Below are 19425 nucleotides of genomic sequence, written 5' to 3' on the forward strand. Positions count from 1 at the left end.
AAAACAAAATTCAAATGGTTGAAATGCAAGATTAAAGTGAAGTGGATTACCTGGAGGTGACGGTTTTCGATTCCAACAGACGGATTTTCCACAATCTTCACAGGAAGCTTCTTACCCAAAAGCTCTCTTCTCTCACTCTAAAGTCAAATGGTAAAAATGAATTTACAAAAGCCCTTTTTATAAGCTTTTTTGAATAAATGAATTTTTAATTTGTTTATTTTTTAGTTTAAAAAGGTAACTTTTTGATACATTTTTATTTATTTTAAACAGGTATGAGTAATGTTTGAGTTTTTGTGCAGAATATCGGATTTTTCAGGAAAAATTTATCATTTTCAACAAAAAACATTTGAGTCCTCTTTAAGCTCTTTTCTGACTCATAAAAAATGAAAAGATTGCCGAGTTTTTATTTTTAAGCTCGTTAAAATAGAATTAAAAGGATGGTCCACTTACAGCTCTTTTCTGACCGTATAAACATGAAAACATTGTCAGGCTTTTGTCCTTTCAAGTTCGATATTGGTTATAAAACGACGTGTCTTTGATCGCTTTTTTACTTTTTTGGATCAGGACAACTAATTATGAAAAGTACTCCTTGATCATAATGGTCAATCGATTCTCTCAATTATTATTTTATAGTTTTTCGGGCTTGGGAGACACAAATTTACGAAAAAGGACAACCATGGAGTTTTATTAACTTTTTCTTCTGACCCCCTAAAATTGAAAAACGTCGAGTTTCTCCTATACTAGACTTGTTAAAATTTAACAGTAAAGGACCTATTCAATTACAAACAGGAACGGACCACTCCTTCTTAGGGTTCGAATTTTAAACTAAGTAGGACTCATCCGAAGGATGAGCTTATAATCAAGAAAATGTTATCCTCCTCAAGCTTGTCAAAAATAAAGAGGTACTTGCCAGCAATATTGGGGGAAAAGAGAGAAAAATGAATCTATTTGTTATACTTTGTGTCTCAGAAAAGCATTCAACCACTCTTGAACACGACACTTTTTGTTCACCTGTGTTGGGAAATCCTTTGCCTAACAGTTAATCAAACCATACTGAAAGTCTTCAGCCAATTTCTGGGTATTAACTTTAGGTCAATTTTCACCAAACCATCTGCAGTGTCGTTATGTGTTCAAGAGGTCAGTGCAAATAAACCATTCATCTGCAAAATATCTGTCATCCATCTTGACCATCCCTGAGTCAGTCCTTGCAACTATATTTCTTCAAACTTGATCTATGATTTCGTGTTGTGGGCTTCCCTACGACGGATCACTTTCTATCGACTTCAGCTCATTATCTAGAAAGATAATATAGAAATCATCAGTACCTTGGAATCTGCATGCCTGAATGGCATCTTTCTTTCCTTCGACGATAGGTTGCATCATTGATCTTCGATCAAAGGATTCCGTGACATGTTTGACATCAACTCATCTATTCACATTTCATGGATTGTACTGAGTACTTTGAGATCCATTGACATTACTGGTGGTTTCGCTCACACTTGTTAACAGTTTACACCATTGACTGGTAATCAAGTGGTTTCTACCATGTTCGACTTCGACACATTCATTCACATGGATAGAATCGTACTATTTCAGGAAGTAGAAATCAAGACCTTGAATCTAGTTTCCACCATCCAAGCTGCAAGGAATTTTGTTATTCATTATACAGTGGACTATTCATAAACATATGGTTGCGCCCATACTGTGTCTACATATGTCTATACTTATGATGTATTATGGAATCATTCTTATATCAGAGCAGTTTAGTTAGCTTTCTAGTCAGCTTTGATTTGAGTATGGGTATGCCTACCTCAGCAATGATATGATCACACACACACACACACACACAGATATATATATATATATATATATATGTATTGAATTTTTTTACAGGTTCCAACCAAGCTCTCCACAGGATGATCCTCGAAATGATAAAGTACTTCACTCTTCTTAGATGATAAATACTATCCTCATCTATTACAAACTTTGCACTTTAGGGGACAATCTGTTACACAAAATATTGTCACCATGACATTCTGCAGTCAGTGTGAGTCTATCACCACTCATACTTTCCTCCTATGCAAGTCTTAAACCTTACCTCTTCTTGTCAAGCCTTGAAAAATGAGAGAAAGTCCTTAAAAATCTCTAAAACTCTGGTTCCGCACTTTCTCTTAGCATTACCTATGGTCTCACACCCCTTTGTCATGTCCCCTGAGGTCCTGCCTGCTTTGTTTCTGTGTAATGGGTACGAACCCCTGTAAAATTCAAAAAAGCACAAGTACATTCTTAAAAACTCACTTCGGGTTATTTATGGAAGCATCTAGAGGGAATCTTGAGGTGGCAAGTTCGCTCCTTTGATGTTCATGCATCCCATAACTAAAGGAGCTAACCCCTTGATGTGAGGAGCTTATCCCTTTGAAGGAGGACTCTATCCCTTCATAGGTGGACTTGTAACTTCCTTCCTCTGCACTATAAAATGAGGCATTGGGCTGGTTACTAGGGAGGTTGAAAGCTGAATATTTTTGAGGTGAAACGTTGTTGGAATTTAGTCTTCCTAGTTGAGCTTGAGAGGAGAGATTACATACCTTTTTGATCTCATTGGGAAGAGTGCAAGGCTTGTCAAAGTAGAGGAGATTCCTGCTTGGACCCTAGGAGGAGCTTGTACAACATGAAGGCACCAAAGGTTGTAAAGTTCTTCTATTTTCAAAGTTAATACAATCAAGTTTATTTTTCTCAATAAGCTATGTTTTATGGTTTATATAATGGATTCCTTGACCACCATGATGAATATGATTTATTATATTAGCTATGCAGGTGTTATTTGATGTGTGCTTGTTTGTGATTGCAGGTTCTCAAAAGGAAACTTGTTCAGACGATTGAAGTGTGGCTGCCACAAACTAGCGTTGGACTTAAGGTAGGGTCTAAAACACCTCTTGGTTTTTATTTATAAATCACAATATTTAGAGAAAGGTAGATTTGCTTGTTCTGCTTATCGCTAGATATCAGTTGATACTAGGGAGATCGGTCTTGTCTGCAAGAACGATTTATCCGGCCGACACAAAATATCGGATATAGACATTTTCATTTGGTGCAAATCTTAAAACTTATGACATGTTATACTTTTGATATGCGATAAAAAATAAATTTCATGGTTCTATTAATTTTATCAAAGGTCGCCTCCTCCTATGCTCCTCCATGACCTTACGTGGTCATCCTTCATATGCATATGACCCTTCTCCTCTGTTAAAAACTATTCCCCCATTCTTCATTCGATTCATTAATGGATCTAATAGCCACTTGGATTTGTTATATGAAATTTGTTTTTATAATATATATTATATTAAAATTAAAATATATTAAATTTTAAATTATAATTTTAATATAATATAAGTATACTCTTAATTAATTTTTAATTAATTTTAATTTTTAATATATATAATTAGTTAGTAATTAATTTAATTTAATAATAGTTAAATAATAAATATTAATTTAATTTAGGATTAGATTTATAATTAAAATTTCCCATTTTTCGCTGAGGCAACAAATTTTCTAGAATTCTGGCAATTCTGACACTTAAACTTTGGATGATCATAAGCTGAGTTTTACATGGCCAAATGAGGCCCCCGATGACTCACTGGATAGATAACATCATGGAAAATATTTATGAAGTGGTGGCATGACCTGATTCGGTCATTCAATAAGCCTAAAATTTAGAAGAAAATCAAGCTCCGAATTTGTAAACAAAATTAACTTTTTTGAGTTTAAGTTTTTGCATTTTCATTTGCTCATGGCCTCTACTAACCACAAATCTATTCGACGAACTTCTCTTTGAACAATAAGATATTTTCAAGGATCAATGGAAAGATCAAGTTTTTTTTATTCATTGATTTTATTAAAATTTGATTGGAGGTATTTTGTTTTCCAGATTTGGTATTTTGTACTTTAGTTTACAATTTTATTTAATTTTGATTGGTATTTCATAGGAGAATGGTTGAAGAGATGAGGAAGAGAATATTTCAATAAATGGAATTACTCCAACAAGAGGGAAAAATAATTTGGACCAATGAAAATTATTGGAGCATAACAATTCTTCAATAACTCTCCTATTTGGAATTATTTTTTGTAATTATAAATAGTATTTTGTAGAATGGAGAATGGGCTTCTCTTCTATGCAATTCTAAAATTCACAAAAGATTTATTGTAATGGAGATTTAAAGTTGTAGGTTAGAGGAGAGAAAAATCTCAGATCTAGGGGATAATTTTGAGGTTTTTCTTTTGCATTCTGGACTGTGTTAGGGGAGATAACTTTGCACTACTGCACCTCAATTTTTTGGAGAAGAGTTCAAGCATTGTAGAGGATTGTTGGAGATCAGAGAGACAATTTCAATAAATTGGTATTTTAAATGGTATTGTTTTTATACTGGTTTCAATTTATAATGGCAGAAATGTGTCATTTTCATTCATATTTGTGCACTATTGTGTATGTGAGTAATTTGCCTCAATTATATGTTGTTATTTATCTCTACTCTTTTGTGCTAAACTTTGATTTCTAAGTAACTATTTACTCACAAATCGACCTTTTAATTATGATTTAACAAACCATAATATTTTGTGAACTATTTCCTTATATTATTGTTTTCGAGTTACAGATTTAATAATCGTCATCAATTTATGAACTACTTCTTAAATGTTGTTGATTAATTATTCTTGTTAATAGATCTTTGAACATAATGTGTTTTGGTATTCATAATATCAGTTAATTGAACTACTTCGTTAGCTTGATATTAATTATAAGATAGACATATTTTAATCCCAATCATTTAATTACTTTTCTCTTAGTTTGGTTAGATCGCAATCTTCCTAATCAAGATGGGCTTAGGATGTTTTCCCTTTTTCTTGTATTCTATAATTAGTTTTCATTTATATTTAATCGTACATTTAGAGAAGTCCTCTTATGAGAGAGGCAAACTTTAGTTGTAACTTGGATGAACCCTAGATCAACTTAAGGATCACTTTCTTTCTTAATCAACAAAAAGATTTGATTTGATGTCTCTTCCCTATTGGTAGGTGAAAGTCATATTTTAAGCCAATAGAGATAGGGAGAAGGTAATGTGACCTAGTTCAACTAGTTGGAACCACCATTCTAAACAGAAAATGAGCTTCTTTAAGTTCTTGACTGGGTGGTCTCCTTTATAATATTGAGGTAGACATTTCGAGCCTACAACAAGTGGTTATTTCATTCATAGATTAACCATTGGAAATAAAATTCAAGAGAAAAATTGAAAAGAAAATTGAAACAAATTCTCAAGGAGTATCTGTCGTCACTGTTGTAAATTTCAAGGTATGACATGAAAACATTAAATCTCAATTTTAACTTTGTATCTAAATTTAGAAGTTGGTATGTGAACGATGTGGCAAGGATCCACTCTCACCTAAAGTAATTTATCTGAATACCCAAGTAGATTCATTATTATGATAGTATCCATAATGTGGATTTGGAGAGAATAACATATCTAAAATCTAGAAAGGATATTTGGAACATATTGCAAGTGTTTTTTGGAGGTGATAGCAACAAGAGTAAGTAAACAAGACTAGGAAGAAAAATAAGAAGGCCTTGAAAGATAAAGTATCTCAGCCTGAGAAGATCATACACCCTTAGTGTGAATGGAGTAGTTGACAAATAAGAAAATGAAGCTTTAGCATAACCAAGTGTTCTCCCGCGTAGGAGATCTGAAAGTATAAATACAAATGAATTTCTTTTGAGTTATGATTTAGATATATCTGATGTTATTCTTGCTGAGTCAAACATTCATGTTGATGAGTGTGATAAATTGATCCTTCTTCAACTTTAATATGACTCAACTATGGATATAATAGAGAAATTATCTATTGAGGTTAGTAGAGTAACGATTGCATGAAAATATAAAAAAAAATCCTTTATAGATCTTCGATGAGAAGGAGAATGAGTTGAGAGAGTAAATTCTTAGGCTAAAGGACTAGTTGTATGAGGTAAAGAGGATTAAGGATGGGATCACCAATCAATTTAAAGAAGCCGAGGGCCAAGTTGAAAATCTAGAAGTTAAAGTTGTCTCCATCAACTAGCAGTTTGAAGAAAATAATAGCGATATGAAGCAAGAGGAAAGAACCATAGCCTTATACAACATCCTTGATAGCCAGATACCTTACATGGATAAATTTTGGCTTGGTTTTAACAAGGGAGATTCTAGAAATGTGAGCAGTAAGAAAGGAAAGAATATAAAGTAGCAATTGAAACAATAAAAAAGAGGCCCTCAAGGAGCACCTATTAGAAGAAAATATTTTGCTCCTAAAGTTGATTTTTGAATATCTGTAATATTCAAAGGAACAAGTGAAAACATATTTTCTCCATTGATGGAAGATGTTGAGTTCTTTAACTTTCATAATTTTGGACATGTAGCAGCTATCTGTAGGAGAAAAATGTACATATTAATGCACAATTTGGGCATCCAAGAAAATGTCCAACCATTAGGATTACTTGTGCTTTTAATTCTTATTGATACTCATGAAACATGTTTTTCCATAAGGAAATTAATGACATATCTAGTACATGGAGCCAAAGAAAATGTAATCCTAGGTAGAGATCTGTGATGAGAAACAAAAGACTAGATCCCTTGGCCTTATACCTTAGTCACGTGAGGTGTTATACGTCCCACAATATTGGGCACATGGACAAGCATTACAAGTTGTCTAGATTCTTTATTCCATCTAGTTAGAAAGAGAAGTAGATCCAAATTTAATCTAATAGAAACATAGAGGAGAGTTCCCAAGTAGAAAACAAGGCTACTGCAATATGGGTGAAGAAGGAGCAACAACCCCTTAAGGAGGAGAGACTGGGAAAGTGTGGTATTTTTCTTTACACACATGATGATCATGATAGGTTGTAAATTGACGATGGATGTCCCACTATATATCAAGAAATAGGAGAGTATTTCTCTCTCTAAAGAGAACCAATGGTGGCCAAGTTGTTTTTGAATGTATTCATCTAGCAAAAGTGTGGGGGAGAAGAAAGGCAAACCTTGGTGACAAGAACACTAATGCATCTGATGTGTGGCTTATTAAAGGTCTAAATAACAACATATTTAATGTGAAGTAGATGGTTGATGGAGACAAGGAAGTGATATTCAACTTTAAAGGCTCCAACATTGGGAAAGAAGGGTCAAATAGGCTAAAAAAAATTGGATTTAAATCCCTAAACAATGTGTATGTGCCAAAAGGAAGAATGAGCAGAAAGAAGAGATCAAACAATATATCTTCCTATGAAGATCTTAAGTAGAGATTCATTCCCCACTACATTCCATTGGTTACCAAATGCAAGCTCATAATAGATTGTAGAGGCACATGAGAGGTGCATAGCCTCAGGGGGAGTGTATTGATGCTTGATGAGTTAATGGAGATGAGTAGCATAAACATGGTATGCTCATGAGCCTCATGCACATTCAGGTCCACTGGATCAACCTATTTATTAGAGGAATAATGAGATTAGGGGGAGCTATGCATGGTATGTGGATTTCATGGATTACTTGTTATTTCTTTCGTTACTTTCACTGAGTTTCTTGTAGTAGCATCACATATGTTTCCTTCAGTGAAAGTAGTACTTTTTCCGTCGTATATGAATTATTTTATCATTGACAAATTCGTTGGAAATATTTTGTACCAGTCATGCCTAGGGGAGCATCATTGGTTTAGCCGTATATTTGCATTGTATATCATTTTCACACTCATGCTTAGAAGAAGAGAGTCATGAGTCCTGACATGCACTTATTTCAAACATGTGCTCTCATCAAAAAACCTTGTAACATTATCATTGTATCATTTATCTATTGCTGGCGTGGTCCTAGAGTCATGAGTCATGGTGATAGCTATGTAGGAGAAAGAATCAAACATATATGGTATTTTGATGTCATTATACTACTCATTGTATTTCATTGATGTATATATGTATTAGGCTTATGAAGCCACATAATAATTCTCAAATCATTTGGTCATGTATATGTTGGGCCCTTAGTCAAGGAGGAGTAGGCTCTTGTATGTGACAAGGATGCACTTGGAGAAATAGATAGTGTGTGCAAAAACATGGAGCAGATGGTTTCATACCCATTACATGTTCAGGGGGAGCATGTTTAGCTTGGAGAAACCATGGTGTTGACATAAAAGCATATGGATTGAAAAAGACAACCATATTCTTGTATTTTCATGATTATTTGGAGGTGCTTGTAGCTGATAATATTTCATCATCATATCACTTTGTATCAACAATGTTCATATGGTCCTTTATCCAAACTTGTCCACCATTTTCCTTTGATGTCAAAGGCGGAGAGTCACATATTCACAAGAAGAGAATGAAATCAGCCAATTTGAGGAGTTTATGTAGATGAGCTGTGTGTTGTGGTTGTAGGTTGACATCAAAGCCAAAGGGGGAGTCTATAGGCCACATGGTGTTGGAATTGATGTCAACCTAAGATGTCTACCTAGGGATTCAACCATGTAGCCAATTGTGTTAGAATTGACACTAGTACAAAACGACTAATTAGTTACTAAAAAACATGATTAAAATTTGCATATAAATGACCAATTTTCTATTGGTGACCAATAGTACCTAATTTACAGTATCTTATAATGTGACGAACTTGTACTCATATTTAGCCTAGTCATTAATTGGTTGTCTCAAATTTATCATCTAGTAATATATTTAATCATAAATTTCGTGATTAATTTAGTCATTGATTTAGTTATTAATTGTCATAATTAATGACCAAATACACAAGAAAATATACTACTATATGATCACCCAATAAACCAATTAGTGACCAAATAAATATGACCAAAATTTTGGTCGTGCTATAAGATACTATAAATTAGCTACTAATAGTCATATATATGAAAAATTTAGTTGTCATTTGTAATAACAAATTTATCATTTACAGTAGTCATTTATTTTTTTTGGTAGTTTCATATTCATTATATAAATGACTGACTTAGTAGTTTATATTCATTTCATTTACTTTCATTAATAATCATTATAAACGAATAATTTAGTTATTATATATTCATTTTCTTTGTGCTAATATTTAATCAATATAGATTACTAATCAAGTAGTTTTAGATTAATTTTGTGTTCATTATTAGTCAACATAAATTAATTAGTATGATTTTGTGACTGAATTAAAAAAATGTCATACAATATGCATTTTCATCTAATATGAGAACGCAAAGTTACATATGTTAATGAAAATACTAAATAATATCAAGTAAAAATATAAATAATTTCAACCACGTAATTTATATTATCTCAAATGTCAAGTGGTACAATATGAATTTCCAACTTAATATTTGTTGGACTACAATTTACACATGAAATATTGTTTCATCACTTCAAAACATTAACATTGTGTTTCCAAGGCATTGTAGGTGAATTCACAAACTCTAAAGACTTGACCATTAGTATGGATCTCATGTGGGATATTTCCTTTAAGGGTATCACTAAACCAATTATCTTCTCTCTCTCTTTCTACATCTGTCACTCTAGTGTTATTGTTTTCCTCTTTCTTTAATTTGTATGTTTTACCATCAATACTGAGTTCCTCTTCTAAAAATGAATGAAGATAGAATTCAGAGTATGATGCAGGAAAGAATATGAACATTGAAATATAAAATAAAGTAGGCTATAAAATATTTATACATCATATACCTCAATATCAGTGATGTCAATGCGGGTTTTTTCACGGAAAAGCAAGAAACTCAAATTTTTTTTCTTTAATTGGGTGATAGTGGCCACTATGTGACCATATGACCTATATAAACAAATATAATAAAACTTCATCACAGAAAATAACACCCTACAAACTTAATATTTAACCTTTAGGAACATCTCAACATAAAGAAGTTACCATTTTCCTAGATCCATTATTTCTCCAAGGAATACAACAAAATAACCCCCTCAACAACTTCCTTACTAGAAATAGCAATAAGTTGTTGAGATCCACTTACTTCTCCTAGAATAATTAATTAAATATCCAAGGAAAACAAATTCAAAAATGTTATTATATAACCAAATCCATCAGACATGCCAACAATTTTAAAGTAATATAGCTACCCACTTGAGTGTGAAGAAGGACCCAAAACTCCAACCAAACAATGGATCCAATTCAAGGAAGATTCATGTGATACCCGTGATACACACAACAGATTAATCAATCATTATATAGGCTTACCGAGTCAACTTAATAAAAATACAACTCCATTAAATTAAAGTGTCACACGTCCTCCTTAAAGTTCATGTGCTAAGTAATGGAAAGGTCAACCCAAAACATATTAACCCACAGCTGAAAGAAACAACTCCATTCACATGAAAAACTATCATATGATGGATCCATGTGCCAAGAAATAAAAACAGCTCCATAACATACTATATGGATCCACCACTATGAGAATATGTGAACATTTGGACCCATGACATCACAATGGAAACTCCATAATATTAAAAGGTGGATATCCCATGTGATAAATAGTGTATCATTCATAATTGATCATGGGTTAGATATGTTTACACATGACTCCATGAAATAGTGATCTACAACCCCAATGAATATGCTATTGTTTCTATTTAAACATATGTTTCATGGATAAAGAGTGGGGCCAAGCATATGTATGGGTAGCTCAAATCAAGGTTAGGACTATACCATATAGTAGAAGATATAATAGAAGTTGTAAAGTATGTGCCCACTGTAGTATAAAAAAGGATTTGCTTCACCAAAATAATAATATGTTATTTCCACATGCACCAATACAACCCCAATCATAAATCAAGAGAACAAAGGGGAACGTGCCAAACACTTTACTCAGACATGATCTGATCCATTCCAACATATGATGACCATAGGAAATATATCAATAAGTTCTAGGGAACGTCAACAAACAAACTTAAATATCACCCCACCTAGGTCTTACAAAGTGCCAAGTGATGATTAAAAAGATAAGAGAAGGGGAACATGTGAAGTGTACCCTCCTAACCAATCAACCAATGATTTATCATCACCACCATAGTCAACCCTAGATAGGAAATAGAGCACTTAGTGAGTGGTGGAGGCCTTCAAGCTATGAGGAATGGACTAATAACGAAAAATATCAAAAGGGAAATGTCGATGTAGTTTTCCCTCTTTTTCAAACCAACAATTCATGGGGTAGAGTTCAAGGATAGGGACATGGTGTAGTGTTAGATGGTGTGGGGGTAAGAGTCAAGGGAAGCCTCTTGTTACTCCTAAAAATGCATTTGAATTTTGGGGCATTCATTCCAGTAGTGCAATGATTAGGATGTGCATCTTGGAGGTGGAGACCAAGATGAGATTTTTCATTGGCTTTTAATGGCATCAAATATGGAAGATGAACATGCTAAAATGGCTTCCTATAGGGCTTGGCATAGTGCCTTTACTGGAGCAGCCAAGCATGCACTTTGAGACTTGTTCCTATCATGCTACCTAATTGTATCTGCAGGTCTGAATGAATCCTAAAATGAGTCCAAAATTAGGTTTCTTTGGCCAACCTGTAGCAAGTGATTAGCTGAAGGTGATTACTGTTGGGGTTGTACCATCAGTTGTGCATTGCAACATTAATTCTACCAATATATTGTTAAACCAGCTTATGATAGAAAGCATGGAAGATTTTGGAATTTTGCAAACAGAACACTTTATAGTCAGAAGTCAAGCCTCGAGGAAACATATACTTGAAAATCTATCAGCAAACACCTTTAACAATAGAAAATAATATATACAATTTTAGACTCTTTCTAGTCAAACTACTTATAGGAAGGAATATTGTTGCACTAGGTGCAGACAAAAAATCAGATAGGGATATGGAGTTGTTGGTTAAAGATCCCCTCTTGGGTCATATGAAATTTTGAAAAAGATATAATATTATACTTTCAATCTATCAAGGGATGGAAATTCATTATCTCATCTCATAGTTGAGCAAGCATTGGTTGATTTTGCAACTTCAATGGTAGACCTAAAAAGGAACCTATTTATTGAGGCTTGTCTAGTTACATTGTTTGGTGGTTCTTACATGGAATGTTAGATTCCTGGATGAGATTATAATATCCATAGGGGCATTGGATGCATCACCATTGCAATTTGAAGGCATTGTACCATCTGATATATTCCATGATCTTGTTTCCAATGATTTCAAGTAGGAAAAGGAGAATTTTTTCAAAATGATATAGGAATCATGGAAGGAAATGGATACTTATGGTGAAAGATATGAAGGGTTGTAAAATATTAGCGAGAAGTTTCACATGAGCAGTGATTTGAACAACATAGACAAAAATTTCAACATATAGTAACCTTGTTGTGATGGAATATCCATATCTAGCTAGTTTCTTCGTGCTATTGTCTACCTACCCAATAAGAGAGGTCTAAAAAAGTGATTGACATTTTGGTGTCAGTGGTTGTTATAACTATATAGGAGAAGAATATGTAATGATTTCAATGTTGATCCTCATGGAAAAAATGGGTGGAATTGGCAGGCTTGCATGGAGATGGCTATACCAATGTCTAGAATCTAGAGAGTAGCATTTTCCCACAATTTACTTTCAAGTCTCCACATCAAGTCCCTTAACACCATATTTTACTATCCATGACAATGTAATAACAGATTCTGGAATATGGATTAAGGAAAACATATGACTCTATTATGTTAAGGAAATGTGAGAGAGAGGCATCTTGGACCTTGACAACAGATGTCAATGGAAATTTTCCATCAGCAGAATATTTCCTGTTGCAGTGAAGAAGTGAATTAACAACTAATAGTCACCAATCTATATGTGAAAACAATTTCAGGGGAAACATTAGTGGCTACTACATTTTCATCTTTGCAGGGACATCTCCATTTCACATGGTAGAGTAAAGAAGGCATGATAAAAATATAAAGGCTCTATCTAAAGAATACCCTAAAAGGATCTAGACCTAATCCAAAAATAGATGTCAAAACTCTACTAGCACACTATCTTTTGAGGGGAACCTCGATTATGCCACCAATCTGTTTGGAGTACTTGGTAGGGAATCAATATTATCAATCCTGACTTTCTGTGGGAGAAAACACGTGCCAGAACGTTAGAATATCTGCTCAAAGAAAAGGTAACTAAAATTGATAAATTCCCAATTTTGGATTTTATAGATAATCAATGTTGAACTCATATGATAATTTTTAAACTAAACAATAATACTCACTTGCAATTTCCTTGTACTTTTAAAGGAAGAGAAGGATTTCTTAAAACTAGCCATTACTATCCTTTTAACAAAATCTATAACGCATGTTTCTGTTATGGATTGGAAAAGGTTATGTCATCGATGAATCCAAAGGTGAGAATAGCAATATGTGTAACCAGAAGCAAATTGTTGCCAAGTTTGATAAGGTAATGTTGTCACCCTTCACAACAACAATGATGAAATCAAGAAAGGATCAACAAATATGTAATTGCAATAATTGTCAAATGTGTATGCTAAAGAAGAATTCAAAATAACATCATAGCCATTGTAAATAGGTATAACATCGAATATAAATGTAATCTATAAAATGTCCATTGGGACTAAAATATCTCGTATAGACCCTTTTTCCATCACAAAATCCTTGGACTAGGTAGTTGATGCTTCCAAAAGGCCCTCTTTGTTAGTATTAATGAATAGTAATGTGAGACACTCAAAGTAGAGCACTCAACCTTTGATTCCTTTCACAACTTCAATAACTAGGCATGTGAGTGGCTTGTTTGGCATGTTGTTGACATCTTTCCCAGGATTATGACATTATACAAGACGTTTCCCATGGGGAACTTATGTTGTGATCAGTTGGTCTTCCTTCATCAAAAATTTATTTATCTAGGTAGTTGTTGGTCTTCCTTCAACAATGGCCCAAACAAAGGATGCTTGTCCACGTCTACAATCACCAACAACAAAAACAACATCGACACTCACTGTAAAATCACCGCATATAGATATTCTCAACAATATTTGTCAAACCAAATGAAAAACTAAAATTAGATTGAGTTAAATGGAGGAATTTTAGAAAATACGGTGTCTATGTCTAGTGTTTTTTAGACACAAAATTATAAATGTTGAAAAGATGTGTATTCAATGTTATGGATTGGGAAGGCTGCAATATCATTGAATTGCTCAATTTTCTAAAGAAGAAAACACAATTCAGCAATGAATCTCATCACTAAATTTAGATTGGACCCAAACCATTATATTATTCTTATCAATAAAAATTTAAAGGTTTATATCACCTTAGTAGTAGCTTTGATGCATAAAACAATATAGCTTACCTGTTCTACTCCAAGAAATCCCATTGCTAAAAAAATAAGTTATGCTTCTACAATATCCTTTGTGCCCTCCATCTCTTTCAACTGGAACTTTCCACTCTCATATTTTTCCCATTTGACCTTGATAAATTCAAGCCCTTTGACATTTTCATTTCATTAACCCTATATATTTCCATAAAAGATCATGTTCCAATACACAAGAGTATCTCAATTCGTAAGTACTAACAAAATTAGTTTCCAAAAGCTAGAGAGAGACCAAAAGCTAATCAAAAGGAAAATTAAGGAACTACAATATACCTACAACAATACTTAAAACATATCGACATTCATTGGCTGAAGCTAATGCAGATAAAGATTCAAGTGTTCTGTCAGCAAAGTTCTTTTTTGCATAGTCAACAATAGTCGATAGAACCCTTTTAATAGTGGTACTAATTATCTGAAAGTAATTACTAAGATTAGTAAGCAACATACCAACGTTAAATTTATGACAATACAACATTAGTTCCCCTCCGCTAGAAAAAACCAAAGTATTACATGTTTAGTTGTTACTTCAAAAATTCTTGCACTAAGCCTATTTTCAAATTCTTCAAAGCTTTGTAGGTCACAAAGGCTCGGGAGCCTATCCATAATGGAAATTTCCAATTTATTAAGTGCATTTTCTACAAATTCTGGAGCACACTTCAGGAAGTTCCATGAGATGCATTAACTGTAACTATGTCTACTATAAAGTCTACTATCCTTTGAATATGCGGCCTTTAATCAAGAAACATGTGCTATAAAATACCATATTATTCCAGTTTAGTTAAATAATGAAATGTATGTTTCATCATTAACAAGAAGCAATATAGACTTAGAAATCACTGCCTAAAGAATACTCAGAAATGTCAATCCACCATGATAGAAAAAATTGAAGCTTCAACTTAAGCTGATCCTTATCAATATCCACTCTATTTTTCATGATAGTAGGTTCAATTGTGTTGTTAAGCATAGGTACCAACTACAAGTGCCTTATATTTTGAAATGATGCAATTTTACAAACATAAGTTCCATAATATAATTATGCACATCCTAATTGAAATTTTCGTCCTTTATTAGCTACAAAAATAATAGACCTCACACCCTGCCAAGCATATGAAATATTCATGATATAGGGTGAAGATAGAATAAAATAACACCAAAAAAATGTCTTTGGAAAGCATCCCCAATTTATTGCTATCACTAGTCAAAATCCATCATAAGGTCAAGAAATCATTGTTACCATGAGAATTGGGGAACAATGTTGAATGTAGCTTGTGTCAATTATACCAAGCACTCTGTCAATGCCTCTACATATCACATTGTTCTGATCACCTCCTATACATAAATTGATTGTATTGTTTGTGCTCAATCTACCATTTATGGTCAATGTTTATTTCTGATATAGGTTTTCTCAAATAGGTAGCATCAAATTTGAACATGCCCATGTCCTTGTACAAGTGTCTAAGGCTACAAAAATGCACATACTGCTTTCCTAGATATCCAAGAGCATAACAATGCATGTAGGGTATTCTTGATGACATTTTATTAATACTTAAAGTAGCGAATTCACCATAATAACTGATTTTGAAAAAAAATAGTTTAATGAAAAATAAAATTACAACCAGTCCCTTGGAATAGCAATAAAAATGCCCCAAATTTATTGTTGGATGGATCCAACATTGGTAAAGAATACATGGTCCTCAATGAAGAGAATACTTGTTCAAAGTAAGGCTTTGACACCTGACTTAGGATGACCTGCTATAGTATGCATTGTTAACATGTCATATCTAGAAATAAAGGAATTTATATTCAGGAAATTCATCAAAATAAAAAACATAATCTCATGCTTCTTACCTTCATCAGCCATAGAAAATCAAGGATCTAGGGTAAAACTAATAATAGTGATTCATGCACTCAAGCATTCTCTAATTCTTCCAATAAATCAATGGGAGGAGGCATATCACATTCAGAATTTGGAAGCTCATGGCCTGAATCTAGAGGAACAGGTGGCAATGATCCCACTTATGGATAAACGAAAATGAATCTGAATGCAACAAGATTTCAAATGATTTTACAAACACAACAAGGCTTTAAAGTACAACATACTTAGATAGAACCATGACATTTTGAGTTTTTCAAAATTTGTAGCTATATAATTTGAAAATACCTACCCCATTAAGCTACCTAATGAATTAAAAACAAACACACTTTATGTGAAATATGAGCCAATATATGTTGTATCCTAAGAGTAAAGTGGAAGCCTACATTTCAAATGGAAATCAATATAGTTGCAAATGGTGTCTAGAACATTGATAACATTATTCTTATTTCTAGGCTATCTATAAACATCAAAATCAAATGTAAGGTATATATATTACTTTGTTAATTTGCCTATTTTTAATCTAATGTAGCATGAAAATTGACTGTTTAGTCTATAACTATCAGCTTCTTCTAGAAACAAGATATATATCCTTGCGGAATGTGGAAATTCCTTTGAAAATCCTTCATGCAAATATTCCTGAAAGTATACATTTTCCTGACTCTGTTTGAATGTATGTACTAACAATAACTTGGGGGATTGAAAACACTTAGCTTTGCTCAAAGAATTTCTAGGTGAAAGTACATCATATGTATCACATGCACTTGGCCCTCGAGATCCTTTGTTTTGCACAAAAGTTGGAGGTTTGCTGCTAGATTTAGATGTTAGTCAATCATGCAACTTCTACAACTTTGTAACATCATGGTGTGCCGAGGCAGTAACTTTTGGGTATATTTCCCCATATGAAGATGCCTTTAAAACAAGTTAGATATATTATTGAATAATAAAAACAATGAAATGACACATAATTCAAACCCTTGTGGGTTATATTCTGCACTCCCAAAAATATAGCATAGTACTTTATAGAAAGAAGCTTTTATGTTAAAATAGTATCTCAAGTTACTACTCAACAAAAAGATTTGCAATATTAAAAATGTAAAATAGAATATCAAAACTATTATAGATGTGTTGATTATCACTGGATAACTGCAACTACCACAAGTCATCTCTTCTAACACTATATTAGCTTACCAAAAATAAGGGCAATTCTCAGTCATGAATAATTTCAAGAAGCTTTGAACACTTTCTTGTAGATTTTTGTAGGCATCATTATCTTGGCCAAATGCAACAAATCCAAAGGCACTCTGAGAGGAAATATCCTCTCGTATGATAGAATAAAATGGATCCTTGCACAAATATCATTTGTTTCTATATTAATTGGGCTAACTTCCCCAAAAATGCAACAAAAGAGATGTATTGTCAAAAAAAATATGCAAAGAAACTAGAGAAATGATGGCTTGTAAAACAAAAATGTCAATCAACAACTTATGAGAGTCCTAAAGTTATTACGTGAGTCTCTTATAGATTGAAATTGTAGATATGTAGGCATGCCTATAGGTGATCGATTTGGTAATATTTCAATCATATATTTGTTGGGTGACTCTAGTCAAGCACACTTTTTTTGAGATGTAGAATCATATGTCTTGAAAGAATGCAACGATGCAAATTGATCATCCACTAAAAATCTTCTTAAACTAGAATTAAAGATGTTGAATGAAGGTAAATTAAAATTTGTTCAATAAGGGTAGCGAGGAGTCACTCGCTCACTACAATGAATGCCAACATAACTCTCAACAAAAGCAAAAAAATAGAAAAGCACATAAACTAGTTATGTAAACAAAAACCACTTAGGCATAATAACCTAAAAAAAGGTTTCCTTAGAAGTGTAGTTTGGGTTCAAATATATGTGGGTGAAGCATCAAATAAATCAAATTATTATCATATCATAATCGAAGGTTTTCAATGTTTGTTCAAGTGCCTTGCATGCATAAAACGAGCACCCTCTGTAATCCACAAATAATCTTCCAGCTACACCCAAATTCTCTTTTATGTTACCTAACTTGTCATGTCTTTCCAAAAGAACGACATCCTTCAAACGCAGAATCATCAGTAGAAAGTAGATCTCTCTGATCAAGGAAGGGGTCATCTTATTAACAATGGGTTTTGCATGCACTTCTCCAAGCCTATTTAACTCACTAGATAATAAGTTGAAAGATATGCTAGGATTTAAATGAGTATATTATGAAGACCATTTAGCTTCTCCACTAGAAACAACATGTTGTTGCAAAAGAGATGCAACCTTAGAATTTGATGTTACACTATTTCCAACTTCCATAACAATTGAAATGACTACAAAATGGTTTTCAAAACAAGAAACTAGCCTATTTTTTGTAGCATCCTCCCCGCCTAGTGCCTCCTATTTATATTTGTTCCTGTAATTCAATGGTTTATTGAAGCAATCCATAAGAACATCCATTTCAACTTTCAACGACCCAGGCATTAGTATAACTATGCTTGTTTGAAACTTCGATTGCTTGGATGGTTTATTGAAGCGATCCATAAGAACATCCATGTCAACTTTCAACGACCCAAACATTCGTATATTTGTGCTTGTTTGAAACTGTGATTGCTTCGATGACTAAAACTTCACTGGAATAAAAGAATTGTCTACTTCTGGTATTTCCATAGGTCTGGGAGTCACCCACCATGCCTATAAATGAGAATAAATAGCCATAATTGATGTCAATATGCATTGGGATAGTCTAAAATTAAATATCAATGGTCAAATTTAAAGCCTCCACGACCCATCTAAGCCTATTTTTCATCCCAGAGAATGCATTTTATAAATGTTTGTCAACAAAATCTAGTAAAATGTGTAATGCAAGATATTTTTACAAATGTCATTTGAACAGTAAGGTTTGAAATCACCCTTCAAAAATTAATTTTTTAATTATTTTTACCATCTACCAAACATACAAATATAAAGAGGTTGTGACATGATTATTTGAAGTCAACATATTTTTTTTACCTATCTAGACATCATAGTGCATTCAATAACAATGTTATGGAAGAGCATCATCATAGGAATTGTTTGGGACTAAATATGAATAAACAATATATTGAATAAATATTGATAAAATGCAGCAAATGCACATAAATAAAATGAAAGTTTTCTCACATG

The sequence above is a fragment of the Pinus tabuliformis genome, chromosome 4_2, assembly GCF_031772625.1.
Source record: "Pinus tabuliformis cultivar Carrire ecotype Pingquan chromosome 4_2, CPIR1, whole genome shotgun sequence".
NCBI classification, from domain to species: domain Eukaryota; kingdom Viridiplantae; phylum Streptophyta; class Pinopsida; order Pinales; family Pinaceae; genus Pinus; species Pinus tabuliformis.